Raw genomic sequence first — 25,741 nt, forward strand, 5'->3', positions numbered from 1 at the left:
GATGGCAATCATGTAAGTGAAAATAAGGGGATAGATGCAAGAAATGTTGTGGAGTTAGATTCAACCAGACTTGGCAACTGATTGCCTATAAGGTATGAAGTAAAGAGAAGAATCAAGATTGACTATGACTTATTACTTGAACATAATAATAATAAGTAATTTTCTTTAAACTTTTCTTAATACTTCAATATACCTGTGACCTTTGACTTCTACTTCAAGGACTCTTACCACTCATACAACTCACAACCTATGCAGGTCCAAACATTCCATGTGCCTCTTGTCCATATCTTTCCATAAATATCCCACAGGATATCTATTCAATCCTCTCTAGGCTTTCTGGCTCTTTTAATAATACATAGATGTATATATATTCTTGAAGTTTTCTTTACTTACTTCTCCCTCTTGCTGTTTTCCCAGTTCACTGTTGAACATCTTTAAAATATATTAAAAGTTAGGTAAACAACATATATGATGAGTGCAAAGAAGCAGAGAAAGACTTGCACAAACTAAAGCAGGTGAGATAAGTAGACTCAAGAACACAATGTATGCAATGACTTCAACAATGTAAATAACAGCAATTACAAAGTACTCAAAATCCTGTGATTCCAAGACAAAAGTAGTAGGGGAGTTGGACTACTTCTTGTTTCCCATTGCCCTTTCTAGGTTCTTCCTCTACCATCATAATTCAGGATTCTCTCCTGGAATTCTCTCACTTACCATCTTTGCCTCTTGGCTTTCTTCAAATCTGAGTTAAAATATTATTTCTACAAGAAGCCTTTCATGATACTTCTAAATGTGAATACTCTGTTGATTATACCCAACTTATTCTGTACATATGTTATTTGTATATAGTTATTTACATGTGTCCTGGTCCTTGAAATCAGGAACTTCTTTTGGATCCTCAGTACTTAAGCACATTTAATAAATCTTTTTTTAATGGACTTGAAAATGATTGTTGAGAATTTTTGGAAGAGACTTGAGAGGATGTCTCTTCTTCCTTGCCATCTAACCTTATCTCCTCCTCTTCCTTGTCCTTTTCCCCTTCTTTATTTCCCTTTGACAAAGTGGAGATTCACAGATATGGAACATTGCATATATTGATAGAGATTTTTTTTATACATGTTGATTAGTTTTGCTGACTTTCCACTCTTTTCCTTCTGGAAAAGGGGAGAAGAGATGCAGGGGAAAATTTAGATGGTATAAAAACCGGGGGTGTCAATGGAAATTTATCTTAAAAACATATATATATATATATATGTATATTGTGGCTTTTATAGACATATATATATGGATAATAATAGCTTTTACTTCATAGAGGAATTGTGAAAATAAAATGACACAATATATGTAAAATATATAAACTTCAAGCAATTATTATAGTTTCCTCGATTTGTCCAAGATAGATTTTTTTGCTTGACTACTCCCTGAGAAAATTTATAATACAAGTATTTTTCTATCTGTCTGTTTATATTTTTAATCTGAATTTCTTTGCTCAAGTTCCCTTTTATTACCTATTTTATTGGTAATAAGAACAATGATAAAAAATAATATGTTTCATTTTGACAGGTATAACTTTTCAGTGTCCCTTTTTCATATGTGCCAATATGTGAAAAAGTCTATGATGATATGGACTATTATAAACCCAGGTTCAACAATAAAGTACTTTACGAGTGATCTGTTGGCACTCAAGTACTAGAACTCCACATATTTACCCATATAATATAAGAAATCTCATTGAACATGGAAAGGCTTATTAATTTTCAATGCCTGAAATAATGATGAAATGTTACAGTCCTTTCAAACATCTAAGGAGGATTTCCAAGCTGATGGTTTTCCATTTAATGGGCCTGGTGTGCTGAATAAAGTGCAGGCATTTTTCCCCCAGAAGGAGGCAGTCGAGCTCCATGTGGCTCTTAGAATATTCAAGGACTTCCAGACTCAAAGCATTTAGGATTAGAAAATAAAATTATAATCACTTTATTTTAAAGCTTTTGGAATGGTTTGTTTTGAAATTTTCAAGATATGCCTCTTCCCCAGTCCTCTTTTCCTTGTGTTTTTGACCAGCAATTCCCTCTGAATTTTTATATATTTTTTCCAACTCCTGTATGAGAAAAAAAAAAAAATTAAGTTCCAATGTTTTCCTAACTTGTAAATAGAAATAGAACAAAACACTATAAGCCGGGCTCAGTTTATTCTTCTTTGTTGCCCTGATTACCAGAGTGTCCTATTATTTTCAAAAATACTTTCCTTTCCTTGCAGACTATATTCTATCATAATTCTGCTCAACAGCATAAGATGAAATATCTCTGTATACTTTGACATTGATTTTAAAAATACATAGTTATATATATGTGCATCTTCATAAATATTCAAACACATATTTTTACATATATTTTTACATATATTTATACATGTATTTTTGCATGTGCTTTTATGAGTTTGTGTGTGTATGTCTGTGTGTACACAGCTCAGAAGTATCTGAATTTTCAGTGTATACTTTGTCATGTCACTAGCCTCACTCAAATCCTCTTTCCAAGTATTGTTACTTTGGAAAGCATCATTTTTATCCCACTTTTGCAGATTCTGACCTCTCAGTTCAATTTAATAAACATTTATTAAGCACTACCAAATCCCAGGAACTGTTCATTTAATGATAGGAAAGTTCAAAGAACAAAACATATCTGAGCCAAAACATCTGAGGTCTTGTCATGTGACTAGCAATGAAAAGACACTTGTTTGTCTAAATTATCAACCTTAAGAAACATGTTTTGTACTTTTAAATCCATTATTTCACTTGATCTACTAAAACCCCTTGTGAAATAAATGAAACATAATTTTTTTTTTTACTGTAAATTGATAAGTAAAGAAGTTGAAATACTGAGATTTCAAGTGGCTTTCTCAAGCAAGGAGAGATTTTATATATTTTTCCTGTATAGTTGAATGTGGAATATATATTTTCTGAAGTGGAAACCAATTGGAAAATTAATTATTAATTGAGTCTAATTAAGTTCACACATATAACACTAAGTATAATTCCTTTTAAGCTAAAAATTAGGATCTCACTATTTGCAACAGGTTCCCAGCAAGGATTGATCATCAGCAGCTGTGATGGTTTGATAGAAAAGATAAATAATCTCCACTATGCCCAGAATGAAAAAAGAAGTAGATTTAAAAAAAGAAAACCCAGCTGGTTCTTTGATCATGATTATGGAAAATAATCAGCCTTACTCTAAATGACCTTATTTATTTACTTATTAAGAAGACATGCTAGGGTCACATGGCCAAACAAGATGGAGAACTAGATGTTTTTCCCCCTGATGCTCACGACCTCTCATGCCTCTCCAAAACAGAAATTATATAGCAAAGTTATAGCACTTTCAACAGTCTCTATAGTCTACAGCATCAAGTACTGAAAATAAGATTTTAAAAATTTCATGAATTAATGCTTACCTTATGGTCACTCAATGTTCCTTACTTCACCACCCACCATGTTGCTTGCAGCAAAGCTAAACTAGCATACCAGACCTTGCAACAAAATATAATCTTGCACTCTGATTTCCCTCCCTCTTTCCAGGGTCATAGAGATATGAGCTCCAAATTGCAGAAATTTTCTAAGACTTCAATAGCCAGAATTGTGATATTTTTCAGTGCTTTGAAAGATCTCTGGAGGAGAAGAACAGAGAAAAAGATTTAGAACACATGTTTGGGCTTGCAGTGGAGTTCAACCTCTCTGGGTTAACTCCCTTCTCTCAGAGCTTCAAAGACCCAAACTCCAAATGACAGAAACCACCTTAATTTTCACTTTGAGATCTAATCCTTAGGGAAACCATCTTAGAAGAGAGGGAGTTAGAAAGTGAGTAAAAATAAATAAATAAATAAAAAAACAAGCTAACAAAAAAACCAAAGACTGAAATTACCAAAGCTAAGAATTACCAAATTATCAAAGGAGGAAGAAAACTCAAAGATTTTGGCCATAAGCCGGTAAGTCAACAAGGAGAATATTAGTAGCAGGAGGAAATACGCCCTCCAGATTTAGTAGAAGATTTCAGGCATGTATGAAATAAGGAATATGACTAAGCACTTGAAGAGACAGAAGACTGGAATTTGTGGGAGAATGTGAACCACAACACTGTTTCTGGATAATTTTGAAAAAGAAATGAGAATTGTGAGAGCATAATTTATGGCCTTCACAGAGAAATAAATGGTAGAATGGGAAAACTTGGATCTGCAATGTCAACTTTTACTATGGAAACAAAAGGGAGGTCAACTGGATGGAAATGTAAAGACACAGAAAAAAGGTTAATCTAGAAAAAGAGAAGTAAAGAGCAATATCATGTTCTCTATTCAAGCAAAACATACTGATCTTAAAGACAGGTTGTAATAAAACAACCCAAGGATCCCAGAAGAATATGACAAGTGATTAAATCTGAATGCAAGAAATAATACAAGAAACCTTTCCAGAACTTTTGAATATAGGAAGTGAAATAACAATAGAAAGAATGAAAAGATTACCTTCAGAAAAAACAACAAACAAACCCCAAATTCAAGGCAACACATTCCAAGACATATAGATTAAATTGAGTGATTTAATTAAAAACAAACAAATAAAGAAACAAATTCTGCAAGGGACCAGGAAAAGTCCTTCAAAGACAAATGAAAGGAAATGTAGAGAACAATAGGTTATCGTGCATATACTAGAAAATTCAGGAGGGAATGTAATATTGTGTCCTAAATAATAATGAAGCACCTGAGGCAATGTGACCTATCCTCAAATCTAGGTTGTCCCACAAATCAGGAGTGCTATCCCTTGATTTGGCACAAAATATTCAAAGAATCATGAAAAGATACACTCACTGGATGAATTGACATATTCAGTGATTCATGGAGTAATATTGAGTCTTGACCAAGATGAGTAGAGAAAATAGATCATGTTGGCATGTTATCAGAATAACACTATTTATTAAGTTTTCCTGTGTAGGGATACCTGTTCTTCCAGGTACAACAAGCTTACATTCTTAGACTTTTTTGATTGTTCTTTCCCATCCTATAAACAATCTGGGAGTATTTGCTATTCATTTTAGCCCCATTCATACCCTCCAAATGAATTCAATTCAATTCAATAATTATTCATAAGGTCCTGATTTTTGACCAAACATTGTGCTAGTTATGGGCACATTAAATGGAAATTAACACATTCCTTGTCCTCAAGGAAAGTGCAGTCTAGTTGATATTGTGTGTGTGCTTTTTAATCATCTAAGAAATCTGATTAAAATGATTCAATAATTTCCCACTTTTATGATTGGTAATTTTAAGTATAATCCTCTCACATCAATCTTAAAAACCAAAAGTGGCCTAGCACTAAGGCATAAAGAAGTCTAATCAATGTAGACTCCAATTTTCTGCTAAACATGTAACTTAATAGCGACGGTTTCCAGGACTCTCTAAATTTTGCTGCCATGAAATAAAACTCCAATTGCCTTTCCCCAGTTATATCTCTGTTTATTTTCTATGATTTTATTTTTGTGTCTGGGTCTTATAAATGGATGAAGCATTTATTACGCACTTCTTGTGTGCAAAACACTATGCTGAATGTTGGAGGTACAAATAGAAAAGTAAATCAGTCCTAGTTCTTAAAGAATGCACATTCTAATGGAGGAAATAGTCCACATGGAAGGATTCAGCTCCAAATTCGATGGGAGATTTCCATAGATCAAAACAGATTTTAAAATTTTGTTTCTAAAGATAAGTGATATTAATTAGTTTTTTATCTCAAATCATCTGAGTGATGAGAGTTAGGAAAGGGGGAACCCCTCTTGGTCCGGTGCAAGGATATATAGTTAAATGCAGTCTAGTGATGGTGCAGAGTCCCCTGTAAAGGAATTTATCAGCTCAAAAACTTAGATTGATAAAAAAGATTTATTGTAGGGATTTGGAAGTAAGGGTAAAGATAGAAAGAAACCAGGGCCAGAGCTGGTCGCCGGGCAGACAGGAACCCTTACATGGCCAGAAGGATACCATGTTTTAGGGCTTCTGCAAAGAATGGACTCCAGGGTTTCCCCTTTTCATAACGGGGGCTCTTGGTGATCTTGAAGGTAGGTGGAGTTCCAGGCTCCTGGCTGGTTTCGGCCAGGTTAGCATTGAATAGAATTCAATGGGTTTTTAGATAAGGAAGAAGCTGTTTGTGGGGGTTGGGGAAACCTGAGCAGATAGTGGGAGGCTGGGAAAGCCCAAGTTAGCTCAGATCCGGTGGGGGCTGGGAAAGCCTGGATGTCATTGGAATTCAAAAGAGTGCTTTTGAGCAGAATTTGTGAATCAAAGATCCTAGCTTCTTCAGCCATGGGGGTAGGGAATCAGAAAGGAATCTTAAAAGGACCTCAACCCACATAAAGAGTATTAAGTATTTGGTGGCAAGAACTTTGTTTTCTGGATCTTTATTATCTGTGGCTATATCACCTATAAGAATAGTTGTGAATTGTTTTCAGTTGTGTTCAACTCTTGGTGACCCCATTTGGGGTTTTCTTGGCAAAGATACTGGATTGGTTTGCCATTTCATTTTCCAACCCATTTTACAGATGAGGAACCTGAGGCAAACAGGATTAAGGGATTTTCCCAGAATTCCATAGCTAGTAAGTGTCTGAGGCCAGATTTGAATTCAGGAAGTTGAGTCTTCTACCTAGCTGCACAATAGGAGTAATTACCAGGTTGCCTCTCCATAGTGTAGTTTCCCAGGATAATTCCTGCAGGCATGGAGCTGGAAACATTGTTATTCTTAAGGTTCTCAGATTCAGGATCTTGGACTGTCTCCATCAGGAAGGAATGTAGTGGTCTAGGTAGTGATGGTGGTACATGCTGCCTTTTATCTCTCCCTCAGGGTACCTAGTTTCTGTAAATAGGTGCCTCATGAGTGAGAGTTGGTTGAGAGTTGATGGGGATGGCTGACTCTTCTACAGTAGCTATTTCTCTGGATAATGACTGTGAAGGATGGGCTGTGAAAGAAGCATTGGTGGTCTGGGATTAGAGGTGGAGGGATCCTGTTTAGCCCCTCCCAAGGCTCTTGTGCTTTTTTACCTCAGTCCTTTTAGTCAAATCTAATTCTTTCTTTGGGGTTTTCTTGGTAAACATCAATTCATTGGTCAGCAGCTGCTGGCAGTCATAACTAAGGTCAGCTCCTTGTCCACAGGGACTTCTCCCCTTATTAATAGCTATGGAAGTGTGTGTGTGTTTTCTATGGTCTAGGAGACAAATGCTAGTCATAAGAGTAAGAGTCTCTAATTCAGGATCCTTTGGGGCAGACGGGAGATGGTATTAAATGTAGTGGTAAGTTTTATTTGACTTGCCTGACACATGCTACCCTCTCCCTCCCTCATGGAGTCTAGCTGTTTCATGTGGACTGACTTGCCTGATATCCTCTTCCTAAGTTGTAAGCTTCATATTAAGAGGTTAATAAATAGTAACTAAATGAATGATTGAAACTCAAATAGAGATGTTTGTGAATTTGTGATAATGTTGTGTTTTCATAGAAGTTATGTTAAAACTTAATGACAGGAGTATTGGGTACAGTGCCATGAACTCTGGGTGCTCAATATTTGATGAGGAGTCAAAGGATTCACTTCCACAATCTCAGTCATAATATTTCCAAGACAGCTCTTTTTCTCATTTCAGACAGGTGTATAAACAAAAGACTGGGTTTGGTGAACTTTATTCTAGCATAATTACTTTAAACTTCCACATAGTGGGGATGGAGCTAAAAAGAGAAGCTGTGTTTTCTTTATGTAAAAATTAAAGAGGAGCCAAAGTATCTGATTGATTGATTGGAAGTAAGTTTTGAAGAAGAGATAGGCCTTACATCTGTTCTCAAATATTATGACATCAAGAACAAGGCAGATTACCTAATAAGTAAGAATTACAGAGTTTGGTCCTCTATGGAGGATTCTAACCAGAATAACCCTAAATTCAGAAAACTGTAGAAAGCTGGGTTATCAAAAGTAGATGATTCTCAATGTAAGTAGAAGTTCTTAAGTCATTCAGGATCTCAGAGCTGTCAGGTAAGGCATTAGGGCTCAGGAATCATGATTCTAGAGTCAGAGGATCTGTGTTCAAATTTTGCCTTTGATACTTATAGCCTGTGATATTGAGCAAGTCAATTACCCTGGATCTTGGATTCCTCATCTGAAAAATGAAGGAATCCTCTTAGGTCTCTTTCAGCTATAGCTCTATGATATCCTTGGACCAAAGTTTGCCTATCTGTTAAAACAACAACAACAAAAAAAGATGTTTGGGCTAGATGGCCTTTAAAGTCTCTCCCTGCATGTTTTACAGATGTTGTAAAAGTCTTAGTGTGATTTTATTTTGTTTTTTAAAAAATTTAATACTATTTTATTTTCCTAAATACAAGCAAAGATAATTTTCAACTAGGTGAACATTGAAAACTATCTTTGTAAAACCTTGTGCTCCATTTTTTCTTTTTCCTCCCCCAAGACAGCAAGCAATTTGACATAGATTGAACATGTGTAATTCTTCTAAACATATTTCCATATTCATCATGCTGCACAAAAAATCAGATCAAAAGGGGAAAACATGATAAGCAAAAAAAACAAAAAAAACCAAAACAACAAGCAAGCAACAACAATAACAGTTGAAAATACTATGCTTTGATCCACAGTCAATCTTCATAGTTCTCTCTGGATGCATTCCAAGTCTATTGGAAATAACTTGAATCACCACATTTTTAAAAAGATCCAAGTCCATCCCAGTTGATCATTACATAATCTTGTCTTTGTGTACAATATTCTCTTGGTTCTGTTCTTAGTGTGATTTTAATAGCTTAAAACAGCATTATGACTTTTGGCATACCATGTATTCACTATTTGCCTTATTTTCTAACTACAATAACTTACAACTTAGGCAACATTTTTTGTTGTTGTCCTAATAAGTCATTCTCAGACTTATTTCTATATCTACTTAGATAGCCCAATAGGAAAGGACTGAACAGAACCATCCTACTCAGCATTTTCTCACATTAATTGGACTTAAATAATTCCACCCTGGAAATGTGTTCTCTTTAACTATGTATACAAAACACTTTTTTATTATATGAGAAAAATGCCTGAGTGAAAGGCTTGGACTGTGAAAAGCAGCCAAGAATTTCTGATAAAAGTGAAAACTTTGTTACAGATGTTCAAATATACTTCTGCAATGACTTAGTGGTGATCAAATGCCATGGGGAGACATGATGTGAGATGGATGTGGGACTGGGAAAGAGCTGAGGAATCTGGCCTGAATCACAACACATTAGTGTTGATTAGGTGATCCAATTCCCTTATTTCACTCATGAGGAAATGACCAGACCAACTGTTGGCCAGGATACCTCTTTACTCACATTCCTCCAAGCAACTGAGAAAGTAGGAGTATAACTAAGCTTCAAAAAATGGGCTCTTTCAAACACTGTTAGGCAGATAATATATATTCCAGAATTATCTTCTCCATTGCTATTTTCTAGTTTCCCTGGCTTCTTTCAAGTCTCAACTAAAATTTCATCTAATTGTTTACATGGTGTCTTCCTCTATGAGACTATGAGTTCCTTGAAGGAAGGCACTAATTTTTATGTACTTTTTTTGGCATGTCTCTACAGTACAGTATCTAGCACATTATAGACACTTAATAAATGTTTGATTTGATTTGTATATGTTGGATGACAGTCACTTAACCTTTCTCAGCTTCAGTTTTCTTACCTATAAAATGGAGATAATAATAGCACCTGCCTCACTGGATTGTTGTGAGGCTCAAATGAGGTAATATACGTAAAGCCAAACTTTGCCAGCCTTAAAGATTGTGTAAATGCTATCTGGCTTAATACTGTTGTGTTGCTGACGCTAAAACTGAGTAATAAAACTGGTTCTAGGGGCAACTAGATGGCAGAGTGCAGGTCTTGGGGTCAGGAGGACCTGAGTTGAAGTCCTGCCTCAGAAACTTAACACTTCCTAGCTTGTGATCCTGGGCAAGTCACTTAACCCCAATTGCTTCTAAGGAAAAAAAAAACAAAGAAAGAGAAGAAAAAAGAAAAAAAAACCTGATTCTATCCAGATAAATTCAGGTCTATTACTGTTCTACTCCTCTCCATCTCCCTGATGTTTCAGGCTCTCTTGATCTGTTAGAAAAACCTGAAGGTGGCAATGAAGTGAAATTGAGCAAAACTAAATCTCTCCTGTAGACTTCAGACTTCAGTAACCTCAAATAAACTTGAACCACACAGACTGGAGTCACTCCCTGAAAGATTTATTTCCTCAAGCCAAATGGGCTTTTAAGCACGAATTGTCAAAAAAATAAAATGGTTGCATTAACTTCTTTCTGTTCAGGGTCAAATCTGAAGCAGGAGTCATCGGAGAGAAGGAGCCAAGGGAGAGATCTCTTTTGTATCAGAGGTAGTATTTCAATTAACTGAAAAACAATAAGGCCTGTTGCTCTGATCAGCACAATCAGTCAGAAAGCACAACTTCTTTCATGTCTAGTTTTCTTAGTGGAAAGAGAATAGACCACTTCTTCCTCTGCTTACAAATTGAAATGTTTTTCAAATTAATTCAATTAACTAAATATTTATTATGAATTTGCTATGTTCAAGTCATGCTGAATGTTGCATGACCATTACTAATAAGTTTTATTTATAGAAGATCAAATCATTAGAAACAAATGTGTACCTAGGTGATCTTCCTTAACCTTCAGTCTGCAATATAAAGAATATAGACTATATAACCTCTTAGATATCATGTAGTTCTAGGTCTATTATAATTCCTCCTCAAAAATACCATTTCCTCCCACACACTAACCAATTAAGATACCAGGACAGAAATTTACTTTGTCCCTACTTCTATTTACTTTTGTCTCTACTTTGTTTAAAACCCAATTCCCTGGAAGTCCTAGAGCACCAAAGAATATTAGGTAATAATTCAATATGAATTCAATATGAACTTGTCCAGATTTTCTAGAAGTTCATATTCATTTTTTGTTCACTGTTAATTTGTGGGACCAAGAGAGCTTTTCTTATATTAGTGTCATAACTTTAAAAATCTGAACCCCAAGTAAAATTTTTGCATAGGAATCCTTTATCCTGAATTGTGTTGATAAATGTTTAAAAGCATTCTCTCTGGAAAAAAAAATTCCTTGATTATGTTATCAAAATTTTATCCATCACTTTCTTAAGTCTATAGCCCTCCCAGATTAATATTATTGTGTTAGTAAATTGGGCCATGTTTTGATTCATTTCTTACCTGGCTTTTAGTCATGAAATAGGTATTGCCTCAAACAAACTGAGACCTGAGAAACACTATTTATAAAGGTCAACATTACTCACTACATCTCAGGCCATCACTTTGTTATCTTGACTTTTGCCTTGCCATTGGACTTCATGGCTCTTGGTGAGATAGTGAAGCTGATGAATTTGCACAGTTCTAACTCAACTAACAGATTTCTTCTAATTGTATAAGGGCAACTAGTGGTACAGTGATAACAGTTTTCTGTCAATTAAAATGATTTACTGGGAAACAACTTCTTAAACTTAATAGAGAGAGCAAAACAACTTCTGGATTCATGAACTTCTGAATATAACTCAGAAACAAAGAAAAATGTCTAAGTTATAGAATATAATTAATTATAAAAGGATCAAATATAAAATGCAAAATCAAAATTTGATTTTTTTTCAGCTATAATCATATATTGGGATTAAGGATTAAAGTTTTCTTTTCCACTTTTTTGTTTGATTATGTTGATAATAAACTGTGTCAATGTATAAATGTTGGATTTGTTTATCCTAATGGAGGAGGGGATCTAGATTAAATAGATAGATGAGTTAGCAATTATTTACCATTTATTTTCACCTTTTATGTGTATATGTGGGTGATGGTGTATGGAGATAGACTTGTGGGGCCCAATGTGATAGAGAAAGAAGAATAGTCAAGGACTATTTATCTTTTGGGATGGTTGTAAGGGTGGTATTTTCTGAACCATGAAGTTTCATATAAATATAAATTATTATTCCTACCACTGACCCCATCAATAACCTGGGGACACCAATGGCCTAAAGAAGCACAGAATCAGAGGTTTGGGTCTTGCTTTTTAAAACAGATCAGTTTTTTTTAAAACTTCCTTTGCAGCTGACATTTCTTTTGAGGCTGGCTCACATTATGACATGTTATTTCTACTAAGTGGCAAGTGGCATAATGGGGAGTACAGGTAGTAATCTTGGCAATTTTTTCTCCCAGCATCACACACACACACACACACACACACACACACACACACACACACACACACACACACACAGGCTACACTCCTTAGACTGCTTAGTAGACCTATTACAGAAGCCTCAAACAAATGAAGGTGTAAAAAAATGAAATATGAGTGCTAATATAAAAGTTTTGAAAGAAAAGAACTGAAAAACACCTATAGCAGTAAATATTTGAATTTAGTCTTTTGGAGGAGTGAAGTAAAACAATGTTCATGGTGCTGGTGACTAGGGATTAACCAAGGAATGAGAAAGTTAACATGTTTAGGTGGTATGGCAGAACCCTATAAAAATGGCCCCTATCAGTTGGAAAAAGCAGACTTGAGAAAGATCTCACCTATCATTTTCTTTCTATTTTTTTCCTTTTATAAAATGAAATTTTGGGCAACTAGGTGGTGCAGATAGAGCATCAACCCTGAAGTAGGAGGACCTGAGTTCAAATCTGGTCTCAGACATAACACTTCCTAGCTGTGTGACTCTGGACACATCATTTAACCTCAACTGCCTCAGGAAAAAAAAAAAATTACTGATAAACATTTATATACACTCTTTGAGGCTTCATCTGGAAATATTTTGCCTTTAGTATCCTCAGGGTTTGAGGTCTTTTCTATTTCCATAAAAGCAATTTCTGTTTTTTTTTTTTTTTTTTGTTGTTCTTTTTGCTTCTTTGCTCATTTTTAGAGCTTGAGGTCTGCTCTTAGGTCAAAGGAGAGATTGTCCCAAACTCCCTTTAAAAGTGACAGCAGCTTCACACTGCCCTGGTGCCAGTGCTTCTGGTTTCTTTCCTGTGCTGGGTGATGTGTCCAAGTCCTGCTTGTTTTGCTGGGGTTGAGGGCCTCACTACGTACCTTTTGTATTTGCATTGGAGGTCTCACAGCTGGTCTGTTGATCCATTGGCTTCTGAACCAGGACAGAGTAGCAAATGCTGCTGTATTTTAGCCAAGAGCCTCCCATTAAATTCCCCCAGCATGTGAAACCTCTCCAACCTCTGTATCCCTGTGCTACAGTGCACCTATGCTGACCTATAAATCTTCCCCTTTCTTCTATGCCAGATTGAGACAGACCTTTCCTCAAGTTTTTCCCAAGCATCTTCTGCTGGAAATTTGCTATACTCCAAGTATTGTGATTTTGTCACTCTAGAACTCATTCAGAGGCTTGATCTGGTGTTGATTTGAGGGAAGCCAAGAAGATCTCAGACAAAAATACCTGTCTATTCTCTGCCATCTTGGCTCTTCCCTCCCAGAATAATACTTTTAAATAAATAGAAAGAAATTTTAAATATCAGTAAGAGGTTAGATAAAATAAAGATAAAGGATAATATAGATTAAAATAAAGGGTTTCCTTTCTATGTTCCTGGACTATCTGAAATCTATTTTGGGACAGTCCCTTTAAGAACCTCTGGATTAGATGACCTCTAAAGTTCTTTCTCTAAAGTCTAAATCCTATGATACTATATTCCCTACACATGATAGTTCTTAATAGCAGACACATTTTCCTGGGTTTGTTTGTTTAGAGCCCAGATCTAATTCTTCCTATATAATCTTCTCTCTGTTCCCCTCAGATGAATTTGATCACTTCCTCAAATTATCCTAGAGTGCTTCGTCTGGACTTTTCCTTTGCCCTCATTGCATCCAATTTTCTTTTTCTTTCCTTTCTTTTTTACTCATTTTTTTTTTTTTTGCTAAGACAATTGGGGTTAAATGACTTGCCTAGAGTCACACAGCTAGGAAGTATTAAGTGTCTTGAGACCAGATTTGAACTCCGGTCCTCCTGAATTCAGGGTTGGTGCTGTATCCACTGCGCCACCTAGCCAACCCATGAGCACCATTTTCTAGCTGATCCCTTGCTTGTGACTATCTTAAACCCACTTTGTGGTTGTTCACTCACGTCTTACTTTTTGTGATCCTGTTTAGAGTTTTTTTTTTTTTGGCAAGAATATTGATTTGCCATTTCCTTCTCTAATTCATTTTACAGATGAGGAAACTAAGGCAAACAGAATGAAGTGACTTGACTAGGGTCACACATTTAATAAGTGTCTGAGGCCAGATTTGAACTAAAGAAGATGAATCTTCTTGATTTTGGACCGAACCCTGTCCACTGTGCCAATGAGCTGCCCCTTAAACCTACTGTTAGATTGGTTACTTCCTTATGGGCAGAAACTGTGTTGTTCTGCAACTCTATCTCCTTTGACACCAGCACAGTTTCTTGCAGGCACTGGATCTGGAGTTCTTAATTTTGTGTGTGTGTGTGTGTGTGTGTGTGTGTGTGTGTGTGTGTGTGTGTGTGTGTGTGTATGATGGGCCCTATTGACAGTCCAGTGAAAGTTATGGACATGTTCTTAGAATAAAGTTTTTTTTTTTTTTTTAATAGTAGCTTTTTATTTTCAAAATATATGCAAAGATAGTTTCCTACATTCACCCTTGCAAAACCTTGTGTTCCAAATTTTTCTCCCTCCTTTCCCCTACCTCCTCTCCTAGATAACAAGTAATCCAATTAGAATAATGTTTGTAAATGCATAGAATGAAACATATAAGATCATAAATGAAATAAACTATATTGAAATAGCTATTAAAATGTTAAAAAAAAAAAAAAAAGAAATAGTTCACAGATTCCCAAGTTAAAAATCCTTGTAGGTGGTTAGTGGAACTCTGTTGATTAAGCTTGTAGGTGTTTCCTGTCTTAGGAAACAGCTTTTATCCAAATTTCTGTCATACTCCTATTCTTTGATAATTTCCTAGAACCTTTTGAATGTTTTGAGAATTGGCCAGTTTGCTTAGTTACACGGCTGGTACAAATGCCCTGAAAGGAGCACCAGGGGGCATGTGGTACTTCCTTTCCATCGGCTCTTTTCAAACTTGCCTGTGTTTCTAGGTTTGTGATTTAATACCATGTGTGAAATTAATAATCTTGGTGTAGGGCTAGCTGAGTGTCTGGTCAAAGTGTGGAATGAAAGCAAGGGCATGGAGTGATCTACATTTCCTAAAATGAAGCATGGGGAACTGTGGCAGCAGTGAGTAACACATCTATAATTGGATTATGGTGAAGAATAAACATCACATGCTTTTCAGTCTGGACTAATGGAGAGATATGGACACAAGGAGAGATATTCATGAATTCTCTTCTAGTCAGCAAAATTTAGATTTCCTAAGTATGACTTAGACATCTAATCTCTGTATTTTTAAGGTTTTAGTGAATGGTTCAAATGCCAATAGTAGAATACCTCAGATTCCCCCATATGTTTTTACATGCCATCCTCAAACAGAATAGCATGCATGCAAGGATTGACAGCTGTGACCCCTGCAGTAACGCTGCCTTTCTAAAGGGCACATTAGGAAAGAGTGTTCTGCTCAAATGCTCTTGGACTCAAACAACGTGAACAACAAGTGTGGCTTACGGGATAGGACAATTTTAGCTTTCAAATTCATTCCAAGTTCTTCCCTTTTCAATGTGACTGGCCAAATCTACAGCTTTGAGCCTGGGACTGTAGATCTTTAACACATGTATTATCTTTTTCAGGGTTGGCAGGGGGCAAATATTGAACATCACCTTAGGGGATGGAAAAGAAGGAATAAGTTAGCTATTGCAAAGATATACAAAGATCTCTTGGACACACAGATCTCTGGAATATCTTTTGGGGCTTTTGAATTGAGAGTAAAGATTATTGTCTACCTTTCTTGACTCTGTAGCCCATTTGTTGAATTACAACTAACAGTTGTGACTCCTGGAATAAACTTCACAGAATGTGTAGAGATTGGAAGGAATACTAAGAAAATGCGAAAATGATCTTACCTTAAGTAAAAGAAGTATGTGCCCTTTATAGCTTCTTATTTTACCTATTTTTATTAATTAGGTGCCAAGCTCAGTTGTTTCAGAATCCTTAATATTTCATTCCCCTTCAGACAAAACCCTTGTTTTCTTACATTAGTTGTGACTATATTGTTGTGTCCTGAATGAATATAATTATATTTAGTACTCAACTGCTTGAAAATTGTTTCAGTTTTTTGGAACTATACTGGTATTTCTTGCTTCAATTAATCACAACATTAAGTCAGTTGTTCATACCACGTTAAGGTTTACAACAAAACGGTTGCCCCACTACAACCCTATGAGGGAGGTAGTGCATCTTAATTTTTTAAATAAAGCAAATAGGAGACTACATTTACTCAACCATTAGTTATGGAAACAGATTTAAGTCTTAATATGACTCCGAGATTATTTCTCTTCCAATTGTCACTTTTCCCAATCTCTCTTCAGTTTTGCAGAGTAACATTTTCCTGTGTTAAATGGGAAAAGGAAGATCAGGGAGGAACAATAACAATACTTTGGGCAAGAGAAGGAATAATGTATATCTTCTTTTAACACAGTGATCCATGGATACAATTCTTTTCTTCTATTTTTTTTTCTTCTACATATGGCATTGTACAGCTTAATACTCCAATGGAAAACAACAACAATTTATAGATAGTATATGTATTTTAGAAGGATCTATATAATTACAATAGCAGGATTGCTGCTCCTGAAATGAGGAGAGACATGGATTCAAATCCCATCTCTAATGCTAATTTATTGTGTAATCTCAGGTTTCTTTATTGATAAAATGGGCATTATAATACTTGTCACAAGTACTATAGTACTATGTCACAAGGTTGTTGTAAGACTTAAATGAGAAAATGCTTGTAAGACCCTACACAAACTTTACAAATGATACATAAATATCAATTATTATTATTATTATTGTTGTTGTTGTTGGTATTATAACGATGATCTCATTGATATAGAAAACTCCCAGTGAAGAATGCCATTCTAGCATTACAGATCATAACTTGCTCTGCAATCCATAGTTTTAGAGGGCTGTCTCAGTAATTGAGAAATTAGGTGACTTATCCAGGGTAACATAACCTATATGTGTCAGAATCAGAATTTGAATTCATATCTTCTAGGTTTCAATAGCTTCCTATCCACTATAACTAGCTGCCCCTCATTATTGTTATTGTTATTTAACAGTCATTCTTTATAACTGTGTGTTAACATGACTAGGGAACATAGATTATGGATACTAATCTTTTCATGAAGAATTTGCAGTATTTCCCTTCTGCAGGAAAAATTGAACAGCTGTTTTTTTTCTGGGGAGTATTTCCCTGTGCAGGGATCCTTCATTTGCAAACACAACTTAGAAAAAATTACTTCAGCAGATACTCAGTAGAATAGTAAGTACTTCCTTGTCAAAAATGATTCCTGAGTCATATTTTCCATAAAAAGAAACAGAGATGGAGAGGAGGAAAGGAGAAGTGGAACAAAGGAGGGGAATGAAGAAAGGAGAGAGAGAAAGAGAGACAGAAAGAGGGAGGAAAAACAGAGAGGAAGAGAGAGAGAGAAAGAAGGAGGAAGAGGGGAAAGGAAGGAGGAAGGGCAAGAGAGATTGAGACAGATAATTATAGATAAGAGAGAGAAAGGAAAAAAGGGAGGAGAAGGGAGAAATAAAAGGGGAAAAAGAGAGGGGGATGAAAGAAAGAAAGAGAAAGAGACAGAGACAGAGAGGGAGAGGAAAAGAGAAGAGAGAGAAAGAGAGAAAAAGAGAGAGGGAGGGAGGAAGGGAGAGGGATGTTTGCTATATGCCAAGAGTAGTGATCTTAGCAGTAAATATTGTTGCACACACACAATATCACTAGGACACAAGCTAGGATGTAGTCACTGAGGAGGTGATGGCATATCAAGTCTTGCATATTTTATTGGTGAGTTGATTTTGATGATGTTCTTGACAAACTCAAATAGAAATGTCTGTCTGGGTTAGGCTTTAAAGGGTAGGGACCCCTTGAACAATTTCTTTTCCATCTCCCTCCTACTGTTGTTGTAGTAGAGTATATTCATTCCTAGCTAGACTGAGCAATGAGATAGTAAAAATCTTTTTTTTTTTTTAGACATTTTAGGAATTATGAAGATAACATAAGGCATAATAATTATATTATACATGGAGGCATACTTGTATATACAACATGACTTTCTTGGGGTAAAAATAATTATTTCTGGCAAAAATGAAGGCTACAGAAATGTGAGTATTGGAGCCAATTAGTTCCATGTGCAGGCTTTCCCCAAGAGGGTTGATATTGAAAGTGTTTGTTTCTAATTGTACAATTATCAATACTTCCAAGATTTTCTTCCTGGAGATTTTCTGCCTTTGTGTTTAGCATAGTGCCTGACACAAAGCAGATACTTATTGCTGATTGACCCAACAAATTCAAAATTAGTCCTTTGGTTTTGGGAGGAAATGTGATGGGGCATATTGAAACATTTATTTAGCACTCACTCTGTATGAGAAACCATACTAGGAGCAAAAATTAATATATTCTCTGCTCTCAAGCAGCCTATAACCTATCATGAAGCCCTGTCACACATAATTTATTGTTGTTTATACCTGTGATTTCATCATTATTGAAAGCTTCTGGGGGAAAAGCCTAATGGAGATGGGCAACTTCTCTTATATACATATATACATATATACATATATATATGGGTATACATACACACACATGCATGTTTGTATAGTGTCTAAGAGTTGAGATGCTAAGTGAATTGTTCAGCATCACATAGCTAGTATCAGAAGCAGTAATTGAACTGAGTTTTCTCTGCCTCAGTGGCCAGATGTCTATTCACTACCCCAAAGTGACTCTCATTTATATAATGTTTTACAGTAGAATATCATTTTATTCTCATGTTTCCCTATGAGATAGGTAGTCCAAGAAAAATTCTTCTTATAGGTTTGTAGGATCATAGGATTTTAGACATGAAAGACACCTTAAAGTTTCTCTCATTCAGTCATTTTTTAACCCAGGGTTTGTGAATTGCAGAAAAAAATTAATAACTATATTCCAATACAACTGGTTTTCTTTGTAATTGTATATCTTCTGTGTTATATATTTAAAATATTATTCTATCGAGGCTATAGGCTTTGTCTGCCAAAAGGGTCCATGATGCCAAAATGGTCTTGTTGCAGTATTTCATTTTATGAAAAAAACTGATACTAAAAGGAACATGTGTCTATCATGAGAGCAAGTAACAGAGCTGGCATATGACAGAACCAGGACCTTAAACCTTTATCTCCAAATCCAGAGGTATTGCTACTATATTACAAGCAGTAGATAGAGCCTTGGACTTTTTTACTTTTAGTTAGCTTCTAGTGATTCATATCTTCCCTAAGGCTAGTTGGACCCAGTTATGGCAGGGAGCTTTTATGTTCATGCATAAACCTCCATTTTGAACAACAGCCTTCAGGAACCTGCTCATTCCAGAATCATAAATCATAAATCTCTCATTTTCACTCACCTTTACCCAGTAACAATTAAAAAATAAGAAAATATTGAGCATATTATATAACCTTCTTACTGTAATCATGACTGAAGAATGAAATCAAGATTAACTTTTTGCAAAGTATGACAGTCTTTTAAAAATAATTTAATATGTTATTTTTCTCAATTACGTGTAAGAACAATTTTAATTCTTTTTGCAAATTTTGAGTTCCAAATTCTCTCCTTCCCTCTCTTCCTTTCACTGAAAAGACAAGCAATTTAACATAGGTTTTACATGAGTAGTCATGCAAAACACTTTTCCATATAAATTATGCTGTGAAAGAAAACACAGACAAAAGCCCTCCAAAGAATAATAAAGTAAACACAAGTATCTTTGATCTGCATTTAGGCTTTACAAGTTTCTTTTCTTAGAGATGGACAGTATCTTTCAGCATGAAAACCTTTAGGACATAGATCAGAGCATCTGCTTCAGAGCAAGCATCCCTCTTGGATTGTAGATGAAGGGAGGACACCAAAGGAGGACATCCTACTCATCAGCAGTCATCAAGCTGCAAAGGAACCCTTTCCAATATTTTGATATGGATTCCTAAGAAGAATGCCAGCAAGGGCAAAGTGAATAGAAAGCTGGCCTTGCCAATAGAATAATCCAGGTTCAAGATCTGCCTTTGACTCATACTGACCATATGATCCTGGTTAAAGCACACTCTATTTTAGTGCCTATCTCTCTTCCCCTTCCCTCCCCCTTTATTCCTCTCTCCCTTCTTCTCTTCTCTTCTCTTCTCTTCTCTTCTCTTCTCTTCTCTTCTCTTCTCTTCTCTTCTCTTCTCTTCTCTTCTCTTCTCTTCTCTTCTCTTCTCTTCTCTTCTCTTCTCTTCTCTTCTCTTCTCTTCTCTTCTCTTCTCTTCTCTCTCTCCTCTTTCTTTTTACCTGCCTCTCTCCTTATCTCTCTCCTCCTCCTCCTTCCTCTCTCTTTCTCCTCCTTAGCTCTATCTTCCTTCCTTATTTCTCTCTCTCTTCTTCTTCTTCTTCTTCTTCTTCTTCTTCTTCTTCTTCTTCTTCTTCTTCTTCTTCTTCTTCTTCTTCTTCTTCTTCTTCTTCTTCTTCTTCTTCTTCTTCTTTTCTCTCTGTCTTTGTCTCTGTCTGTCTCTTTCTCTCCTCATACCTTATTCCTGAATTTTAATTTAGAATAGTGTCTTAGACACAAGTGAAGATCATCTCCCCTAATTATTCAATTAGAATTACATTTTATATATTTACTTATTATGTGTGATTAAAAAAAAATCCTGAGTTCATTCCATTTATCTGAAATCCATTGTTACCTGGATTGATACTGATGGTGCAAATCTTCCCCTTGGAGTTCATTTTGATTATTGGAATTCATTTTGATTATTGGAGTTGAAGGGATTTTTTTGTTCTAGAAAAGCTGGAGCTGAAGTTTTACTTGTTTCTGCACTGATTTGTTTATGTACTTTTCCCCCAAAATAACTTGTGAAAACTAAAAAGAGATTCTTTGGTTTTTCCTTTTGCAGGGTTTGACTTGAAGACCTAAGGAGAAAAAGAATGGATTGAAATGAATGTAGATCACTAAAATATTTTATATATTTGTATGAAGATTATGAGGTTCCTGAATACTGGAGACTCCAGAAGAAACATTCTATTTATACATTTATATCTTCTCTTTCTTGTTGGCTGCCATTCCTAATTTAAAATATGCTTATGGCACCTGCACAGAAAAGCATCCAAGCAAGACCTATTTGGGAGTAGGGAAGGGGTTGTTTTAAAACAAGTTATGATCTGATGAATGGAAACACAAAATGCTGAATCACATTCATTCTCATTGGAAATCATATCATCTATTCCTATGCTATTTTATCAATATTTAAAAGGAATAAAATGAATATTAGTTCTCTCACTTGTATAACTGCACCAATAAAACTTTTTATGACCTAAAATAAATGTCAAGTAAATGTAGAATGTGAATCAAGACCCAATTAATCTGGTATACTGTCATGTTGACATACTTCTCAAGGTGAAATAATGGATGGAAAGGTTAAGGGAATAGACAATGGACTACATTTTTGCATTAACTAAGTGGGCTCCATTTGGCTTCTTTTGGACCAGAAAAAAAAAAAAGTTAATATTGGCCTGAGGAGTTGAATATTCAGTTGACAGCTTTCTAAAAGGAAAGGTATTTAGAATGACAATGGGATAATGATTTATTAAAGATCAGAGATCTAGAGTTGAAAGGAACTTTACAGGTCATCTAAGATAACTCCTTTCATCATGAGGAAGCTAAATTTAAGGTAGCTAATAAGGTCCAGAAATGGGATTTCAACTTATTTCTTCTGTCTCCAAATCTACTTATATTTCCATTATAAACTATTCTTTCAGTCTTTCTGTTGTAGGTGGTAAAATTGGAAATTCTTATGAGGATCACTGATTGATTATAATTATTGATTGATCCAGGTCTGTTCAAATCTCAATTGGCATTAGTCAATTACTCAATGGTAACTAACATTGGACCAACAGTTAGATTCAACAGATTTACTAGTTTATATTGCCCAGATAAAATATTGTTATTACTGAAAATTCTAGATAATATGCAATTGGTTAGTAGTCATTATATAATTTGGACATTAAAGTATACATTTCTTTATAAAGTCTGCTTCCAACTGTAAAAGGGTGTGTGTGGTCTGATGTCCATGTATATGTCCTCATGAGTCTATCTAGATTTAGCTTCAGTGAGACATGAATATATATCTCTAGAGCTTCTTCCACCTACTATTCTCAAAGGGAGACTTTGATTTTTGCCAGGAGAAGTAGGAGATCAGAACTAGAGGCTGGCCACTAGTCACCTCAAAAGAAAAAAAAAAGGGTCTGGACTCGAATTAAAACTATCGAAACTCTCCCGCTCTTTTCCCAAGATATTTTAATTTAGAGGAAATAATTTCTAGCATGAAACTGATAATTTCTAGCATGAAATCCTGAGTAAGGAAGTGGTGCAAACTATATAATCCAAGGTTTGACTCCCTTCTCACCAAATGCCAGTTCCACCAAAAAACAAAACAAAACAAAACAAAAACACCACTACCACAATGAAAAAAAGCAAAATCATATATAGCGAAAAGCAATTAAATCCATTTAACCAAGCTAATAACAAATAAAAATCAGAGAAGATATACAGATAAAAATGTATCAGACAGAACATAAAATGAATGAGCTATCTCATTGGGAATGATATATTTCAGATCAATCAAGAGTCTCAAATTTCACTCAAAAGGAAATGCCTCTTTGGAAGGTCTCCGGTGCAATTAATCTGGCAATAGGAACATGGTTGAAATATGGTTCATTCCCATGGTCTTTCTTTCCCTTTAGGGGTCTGAATAGAATCTGGAACTATATGCCGCCTTTCTTTCTCTGTTAAGAGCATGTCACTTCTATCTTTCATGTGGGCATGGGTATTGAATAATCAATCTCCACTAAATGAGGAAAGTATTATGCAAATGGGCTTGAGTTTCAGATTACACAGTAAAACATGGAGTCCATAAATATAAAGATGGAAAGAACAAATAAAGAGGAAATATCATCTTTCCTTATAATTAAGACATTGAGTAAGACAAAGTAATTAATACATTTTTGGTCACTCTTAGCATTATCCTAAATAAAAAATGAATCAATAAGAGATTTCCACCAGCAGCTATAAGCTCCTGCTATTGTCTGGGCAAAGAACAGTACGAGGTACTAGGGATGTACTGATAATATGCTATGTAGTCTCTGACTTCAAGGAGTTTATAATCTAATAAATGATTATTTGTGGCTTATTTGTTAGTTAACTAACAAGAGTTCAGGCAAATTTCCCATGGAGATTTCAATAAATGAAGCTCCTGGAGAATAAGATTTACAAATTACCTTGTCTGTTCCACATTAACTAAGGGAGGGTATCACTTTTCTTGGGATGAACAGTTATAAATTTTTGAGTTGCTACTCTTTGTTTTCTAATTTTTTTGACTTCTGTAAAAAATTAACAAGCTTTTAGGAATCCAGCCTATATGTAAGATAGTAATTTAATAATTTGTTATAATTATAATGGCTGGTTTCCAAAGTTGGAAAGAATAACATATTATCCATAAAGTGTTTCTAGATAATTCTTTTATAAACTGAATATCCTACTCATCAATAGAGCAGTCCATAAACAAACATTCATCAAATACCTACAATGTTTGAGTCACTGTGTTAGGTACTAGGGATATAGATAGTATAAAGACTGAAACAATTCCTATTTTCTTTTACATCAATTCAATTCTTAGTATTTTTGTTATCAAACTTTAAGCTTACTATAAATGAAAAATAATTCCCTATGGACTCTGCTACATAGCTTAAGATTAGTGAAGTAATATCAGTTATTGTTTGGTCTTCAATTCCATTAATCTGAATTAAAATTATAACAGTTTTTATTTCTATTAAATATTCTCACAAAGAGAACTCATCATCTTTTTTTAAAACACCTTAAATGTCTTGTTCTAGTCATGTTAATTAATTATTATAGTGTTATTAGGGAGCCCTAGGCAGAGTTTATATTATTTAATTAAATTGAAAAGTTATATTCTTCAATTACTATGCAAATTCAATTTAGGAACTGGATTTTTGTTTTAAAGTTATTTAAAAGAATTTCCAACTGTTAACTTAAGTGGCCAAGTCAGATTTGCAACATAATACTAACTAGTCATTAAGATAACTCAAATTGGTCTTGTGAGTTGTCTTTCTAATATTTATGTGCATTATTTGATTGAAATCTATTTAACTATAAAGGGAGAAGATCCATTAAATCCTAAGAGAGGGGTCATATTGAGCTCATATTTCACTACAAAATGGCCTCTGAAAAATATTTATACAACATGGGACATTAGGGTTTTCCCCCATTTTAATTTTTGTTACCTACAAATATTTAGCTAGTTACTATGAAGGTCTTTGAAAAGTACAGGTGATATGAAATCAAATGAAAGAGAAATCAGGAATGTTTCTGGATTTATAAAGGGAAGCATAACATTGGGTATTGCTTCATATCCCATTTAAAATTATGTTGCACCATAATATCAGATTTCATGCTCAACAAAGAACCTTATGATGTTTTTCAAATAATACATATAAGCTTCTCTCACGAAAAAGTGAGATCCAGATTTAAACTTTGCATTATGATAAAGATCAGAATGAAAAGGTACATTGTTGTATAATAGCAAGGAAGGTCTGGAAAGACTACTATCTACAGAAAAGGAGATGCTCAAAGCTCAACAGCACTACCTCAAAGAGTAATTTTGTATTTATTATAAATTGTCCCTAATTTTCCATGTGTGCTTATCTAGTGCTAAAGAACATATTTAGATGGCCTAGCAACTTGATGATTTAGTGAATAGCAAGATATGAGATAAAATCTTGCCTCAGATATTTAAGAGATTTATTACTGTAAGCAAGTCACTTAACTTCTCTCTGCCTCAGTTTTTTCACCAATAAAATGGGCATAATAATATTTATTTCACAAAGTTGTCATGATGAATAAACAAGGTAATCAATAAAGCATTTTGAAAAGCTTAAAACACTACTTAAATGTTAGCTAATGTTATTATTTTTAAAAATATATTCATTCCGACCCTTAATGGGTATTTGTGATAATAAATGCTCACATATATATTTCATTTTAATTACCACCTTTAAACAGTTGAAATGAGCATCCATACATTTTGCTCATGTCTTTTTCAATGAGGCTAATGGTACATATGGACCATCTTGTATAAATCATTTGAAGAAATTTTAATTGGAAGGTGATGAGTTTGAACTACATGGCTTTGGATAGCCTTTCCATCTTTAGATCTAAGATGACATGGAAGATTTTCTTCCACATCTCTTGCAATCTCCTAGCTTTGAATTCCCTCCCTACAAAATTAAACAAAAAAAAATTTTTTTTAGGAGGTCTTTAAAACATAAAGAGAATCTGTTTCATTTGGATTTAAAGGAAATACAGATTGTTCAATAAGAAGTGATTCCCTTAAATGCCAGGTTGTGTTATAACAATACTTTGCTACTTAGCTTTATATAGAAACTGTATTTAAATTAGTAATTGGTAAATCTCCTTAGAGATTTTATCTTGATATCTCAAATGTATGAA

The 25,741-nt window shown here is 34.8% G+C and overlaps 1 protein-coding gene across 1 annotated transcript in view; it reads left to right on the plus strand.

The window, feature by feature from the left end:
• SMPX (small muscle protein X-linked) overlaps window positions 1–21,537 on the plus strand; it is an 80,888-nt gene extending 59,351 nt beyond the window's left edge. Inside the window, exon 5 of the mRNA XM_074300933.1 lies at window positions 21,111–21,537. The gene's annotated coding sequence lies outside the window, so the exon portion shown is untranslated. The remainder of the gene's footprint in view (window positions 1–21,110) is intronic.
• The last annotated feature ends 4,204 nt before the right edge of the window (window positions 21,538–25,741 follow it).

The sequence above is a fragment of the Sminthopsis crassicaudata genome, chromosome 3 (assembly GCF_048593235.1).
Source record: "Sminthopsis crassicaudata isolate SCR6 chromosome 3, ASM4859323v1, whole genome shotgun sequence".
NCBI classification, from domain to species: domain Eukaryota; kingdom Metazoa; phylum Chordata; class Mammalia; order Dasyuromorphia; family Dasyuridae; genus Sminthopsis; species Sminthopsis crassicaudata.